The sequence below is a fragment of the Micrasema longulum genome, unplaced genomic scaffold (genome assembly GCF_059751315.1).
Source record: "Micrasema longulum isolate JH-2025_06_02 unplaced genomic scaffold, ASM5975131v1 h1tg000552l, whole genome shotgun sequence".
Lineage (NCBI taxonomy): Eukaryota > Metazoa > Arthropoda > Insecta > Trichoptera > Brachycentridae > Micrasema > Micrasema longulum.
This window is the reverse complement of record NW_028277748.1, coordinates 224641-230972: the sequence shown is the minus strand read 5'-3', so window position 1 is coordinate 230972 and position 6332 is coordinate 224641.

Sequence of the window (6332 nt, the reverse complement as noted above, 5' to 3'; positions counted from 1 at the left end):
ATCAAGTCAAAGAAGGAATCGTGTGTTAGAAATGCCACATTGTAAAACGAGGCTAGCACAGAGACATGCATATTCTATAAACCCAAAAAAAAATCCCTTTTTTACTGATAATATTTCATTGATTCCAAACTTTAAATTTTTCCTTCTTTTAAAAAACACGCACTATCCTGGATTCAAACTAAGGATATGAACTCTTTTTTTCTATGATATATTTTTTTGCCCTTTAATAATAAGGAATATTTATAAGTTTTTTTTATATTTTTTATTTCCTTTTTTAATAACTATAAAAAAATACATTAGAATCTTTTACAGAATATTTTCTTTTCTCTTTATGTTACACAAAAATATTATGACTGTATATTAATTATAGGAGCAAAAATTCATAAACATTTCTTGTATACCCACGAACAGGCCATGCCTTTGTGGGATTTTTTTTTACTGTTAATATGTATTTCATTTCTATATAATTATCCTTTATTTTTTAATTCTCTGTTTTACTCCTTATGTATACTGTAAAAAAAACAAAAAAAAATAAATAAATTAAAAATTTTTAAAAAATATCGGGATTTCACCAGGAATCAAACCGGAAACCTTCAGTATTTGAGGAAGCGTCTTAGCCATCACACCACGAGGACCGCATAATAATTATCTAGTATATGTTTTGAGCATATTTTTAACACTATGGTTGAATATATTTCTATCATCATTTCCTCATCCCCACCCAACTTATTCCCACCGGAGATGATTCAGATTAGACCCAATAGTATTAATTATTCCCGATTATGTAAAAAGTAATTTTTACGCTCGTCATTTTCCTTATCAAAATCCATTTACTGCGTGTCTTTCTATTGATTCAAAACATATTTTGATGACTAAAAAATATTAAAAATGAAGTGAAAAATTACAAAATAGGTGGTTTTTAAAACATAGTCTTATCTGACCCGCCACCGCCACGCGCTTTTTTTTTAGCCTGCGGGGTTTAAGAGAGAAAAAAGGTGAGAGGAAAGTCGGAGAGATTAAGGAAATGACAACGAAAAAGAAAGAAGAAAAAGTGGTGCATTGGTACACCAACCGCAGCGTATCTCGGTCATTTTTTGCTACGCGAAGGAAAGTTGGTCAGTCGTACGCTTCAGGCGCCATTTCAGGGAATGAAATATTCCAGTGTAAACACCTTTTTAAATAAATATTTCGTGCCGGCCATGTCGTCAATTGAACCCGAGATACTTGTAATAAGAACATAAGTAAACGCACTGACCGTTAGAACACAATGCGGACAAATACGGAGGTAGAATATTATATTATGATGAATTTATCCGGTTCTGTAAATACTCAATTTAAAGTTATAGACTAGGTATGCAAATACACTGTCAACACTGAAATGAAGAAGTTCCAAGTTTTTTTATTTATTTGTTTAAAGACTATTTATTTATTTACGGTTCCGTGAACCTTTTACATAATTACAATAAAACCAATGAAAAAAAAACAACATAAAATAGCATAATATTAAAAAGAACAAAAACATCGAGAAAAATATACAATCGTCAACAGTATGTATATATAAAAAAATAAATATTTGTTAGGTAAGAAAGGTAAATTAAAGAAAATAGCAGTTTTAAAAAAGAGGAAGAGAATAAAAAAGAGAAAAAAAGAAAAGAAAAAGAAAGTGCTTAAAAAGGAAAGTTCAAAAGTTTACTTCGTGGTTTTTATAAATATTAATACTAAACAATAATACATTTTAAAAATAATTATACACATATGAGTAAAGAGAACAACAAATCATTATTTGAACTTTTAATTGATATCAAACTAAGATATTTAAAAATAAACATGTTTTCATCTATCGTATTATAAGCGCTATGATTTTTTAAAGTTTTGTTATTTTGAAATTACTCCACCAGTGACGTCACAAGTTTTAGTCTGATTCGGACTGTTAAATGCTCCAATTTTTACCGCGTGTAAGAAATCAATTTAATATCAAATTTCCTGTAGCATTAAACTTGAGGAAGTTCAGTTTTACAATGTAATATTTATTAATATGATATGAATGTATTCTATTTCTTTACTTACATTGTTAGATAAGTGTTTAGTTAATTAGATTATTAGATTTGTAGAAACCATTGGTTCTAAGCCCATGCAATATTTTTTTAATGTTAATCAATCCCAATACAGTTTTAAGGATTGAGTAAAAGAAATCAACTGGTACACAATGATTTTTTCAATTAAAATACTGAAAGCTGCAGGACTATATGTGGAATTAAAATATATTGAGTAGTTACCTTCAATCCCGATACAAATGTAGAGTTTACAGCTGCTGAGACAAAGGAGCATTTAGCCCTACGGGAAATTGGATACAAAAAATGTTTTCTTGCGCGCGGTAAAAATTAGAGCATTAAATTGTACCGCAAAGTTTCTTGAAAATGGACGAAAAAATAATATTTTTTATAAAAACGCACTACTTTCAACGACGTCACTGGTTCATATGTACCAACCAAAGATATGTGAGCGATGAAAGATATCCGTTTCGCTTACCGTAAACGAACCAAACAGAGAACTGACAGAGAAGAACCTCTGACGTCACACGCTGAATTATTTCAGAAATCATCATCATTATTCCCTTTCCGCACCGAATGGTGCATAGCGCACTGGATTGGTACACCAATCGCAGCGTATCTCGATCAATTTTGTTACATGAAGGTAAGGTGATCAGTCTTACGCTTCAGGTACCAGTCAAAGGACTATGAAATATTCTGGTGTGAAAACACCCTTTTAAATAAAAATTTCATTTCAATCATGTCGGGAATCGAACCCGAGACCTCTTGCATGGTCAGCAAACGTGCTGACCATTACACCACGAGGCCGACTACACGATTTAAAAAATACAAAGCTTTCAAAATCATTGCGCTGATAATAAGATATATAAAAATATAATTAAAAATATTTTGGCATAGTTTAATAGTCTATTAACAAACAAAAAAATATTCAAACAACACTGAAGTTCCTCAACGTTTATTCAGAGGGATCCTCTACATCATCAGCTTTGGCCTTGCTTATTGTTTCGTCATCTTCTCTTGCCGAAAGTTACGCACAAACTTATAATTACACTTCGTTATATTCGTTTGTGTCGGCCTCGTGCTCGTGCAGCGCTTGTCCTGCCATGCAAGAGGTCTCGGGTTCGATTCCCGACATGTTTGATGTAAAATGTTCATTTAATAATGTGTTTTTTCTCTTGAATATTTCATAATCCCTGGACTGGCTCCTAAAGCGTAAGACTGATCATCTTACCTTCATGTAAGAAAATTGATCAAGATACGCTGCGACTGGTGTACCAATGCAGCGCCCAGTGTCATATGCACCATTGAGTGTAGAAAGGGAATGAAGAATATTCATTTTAAACTGTCTACCGTATTTTGGATATTATTTCAATAAATATGTACGTGATTGTATTTTATCCGACTTTTTATTTTCTCAATAATGATAAAATGTTTTCAAAATAATATTTTTGTAGGGTTTTGCCAAAATCGGTTTAAAAATAATTCGGATGTTGAATAATGGCACAATTTGGTAGCAAAATAATGAAACTTTTCAAAACTAGTGAGATCATTAAAAGATTGGTATTTTTTGACATATTTACCTACATCATAGTATCGATTTTCCCTTAGGGGATCATTTTGAACAGGTCTCGCACGCGTTTTTTTTAAACCACTAAACTACCATTAGTGGCCGACCGAAGTTTCGGCCAATAAAACAAATTTCCGCTGTTTCAGTTCGGCCAAAGATTCGCCGAAACCTGCGGTCAGGATGACAGGCGTTTTCAATTCTCCCCGCAACTGATTTTCAATATTTTTTTACAAGCAAACTTTCGAAAGATTTTTTTTTTATACATATTGCAATTAGAGATTTTGGGTTGTTACCCATTCAAATAATTAGTTGTTGTTTTGCCGTTGTCTGGCATAAAAAATAAAAAGTAGATTGATTTTGCGATTTTTTTCTCTAGTTAGCAGTTTTTAAATGTGGTAAATTTAATCAAAAATTATTTGTTTTTAATATTGTTGACTCCCCTTCGTGCTGCTGCGGATATCCTAACCAATCTTCTGAACACATCCTGTGCTTCCCCTTCTCTATGATTACCGAATGGAGCTTCTCGCTGCTATCCGTGGCCCTGTTATAGGTCCTGTCGGATATACAGATCTGGTGGCTTCTAAAAAGAATTTCAAGGCTTTTAAAAAGTTTTGTATTCATTCGGCGAATTGATCATGTCCAATCAATTTAATCCCAGTCAGTGAAGAATTCACTTCCCTCTCTTCTCAATCCAATGAAGAACATATTATGTACTTCTGGATTACTTTCTTTCAGCACAAAGATGCTAAGGCTACCAGATTTCAGAGAGCTCCTTCGGGCAGCTTTTCTCGTTTGACAACGAGCAAATTTTCCGTGTATGTGGGCACCGCCAAGGAGACTTATGTCCTCAGGTGCGGTGTGCGGTATGTGGTGGGTAAGCTGTATAGTTAGCAGTTTTAAGATCTTTCGTAATTTCTTTACAGTGAATTAGTAAAAGTTCTTATAGCGAACATTGAAAAACTGTAGCGTTTGAGTTATATGCATAACATAAAAACGAACCAAAAAGCGCTAAAAAATCAACAAATTTACTCATTAAATGTATGCTTTTTATTTAATGTCTTTTGTTTTACACTAATTGAAATGAACTCCTAAGATTCGACGGTAAAAACTCAAAATTTTAAGCCTTTTAAAATGACTTTCAACTTATATAAATAAGTTGCTGTCTTGGCCGAAACTAGAACAGAAGCCGAATTTCGGTTACGGTTTCAGCTGAAAATCTTGTTTCGGTCAGTCGCTACTACTCATATTTGTCCCTTACATCACATACAGCTCTGTTTGTTTATATAACAAATAAATAGTGTAAACAAAATTAACTTTAAAAAATATCAATAAGATATTAAACTAATAAGAATAGCTTAGATCAATAAATTAATCAACAGAAAAATGGTTGTAATATATTACGTAGTTTATGAGTAAATTTTTTAGCTAAATCCATTTATTAAATTGAGTTTTTCTACTGACATTTCTTGATGGAACTGCATTTTAAATATAATAATAAAAATACATATATATTTTTATTCCACTTTTATTTATAAATTTAAGTAGTGACCGACATCGTCAGACTGGTGGGGGGACTAAACAATTTTTTATGTTTTATATACAAGTGCAAGCGGAAGTTGTAAATCATGATTTTATATACTTATTTATTTTTTTAGGTAAACAAACAGTATGCACACAAATATTGCCAATTTCTTTGTATATTCGTGTAAGAAACTCATGCACACACCAAAAAAATTGTTTACACTTAATACAATAATTTAAATTATGTTTAATATAATAAATGTGCAAGAAACGAAATGAAAAAATATGTATTTAATAATAATGTTAAATATCTGCTTCTCACAAAATGTCTATAATTTTTGACCTAAATTTGCATACATTGTAACAAAAAATATTAGCCTCGGTAAATATATTGTTATATTGGTCGCATATTCTAGGTATTGTAGATTGTTTAAAATAGTTTGTTGACGCGTTTTCAGTGTAAAACAGAAGATTTTGTCTTGTCGGTCTAGATAGCACACGGAATGGAAGTCTTTCATTATGGAAATAAAAGAATTTAAATTAAAATCACTTAAGTATTTTTTTTTTAAGGAATAACCCGCTAAGCCTCTATTTTGAGGCTTGTCAGCAGGTGAGATAGAGGGAATATGGAAGAAGGTAATGAAAAATACACTGTATATAACATAGCAAATTTCTATGTATATAACATAGAAATTTGTTTAATCTCCCACCTGTCTAACGATGTCAGTCACGACGAAACCCGGTCACTTGTAAAAATATATAAATAAAAGTGGAATAAAACTATATACGTATTTTTATTATTATAATTAAATCTATTTATGTAAAAATTTAGGTTCCCTGTGTCTAAGGCCGCAAATCTCGGAAAGTAATCGATGAATTGTTTTTTTTTTACAAAACGTTGCATTTTAGCGGTGTTTAGAGTGTTTCTATATATTTTTTATTCAGATGTTCCAATGGAAACGGAATATTCTATGCGTTTTTAATTGACTCATAATTTTCATAATTAACAAGTACTGAATGACAGTTCTACACAGTGCTGCTATTTTACATATCAATTTTAGCCAAAGTTACAAAACTTTATTTTTAATAAAATCTATGTACATGTATACAAAGATTAATTATCAAAGTAATTTTAACGAAACTCTCAACATTCAATAAGGAAAGTCTATATAAAATATTTAAGGTTCATACAG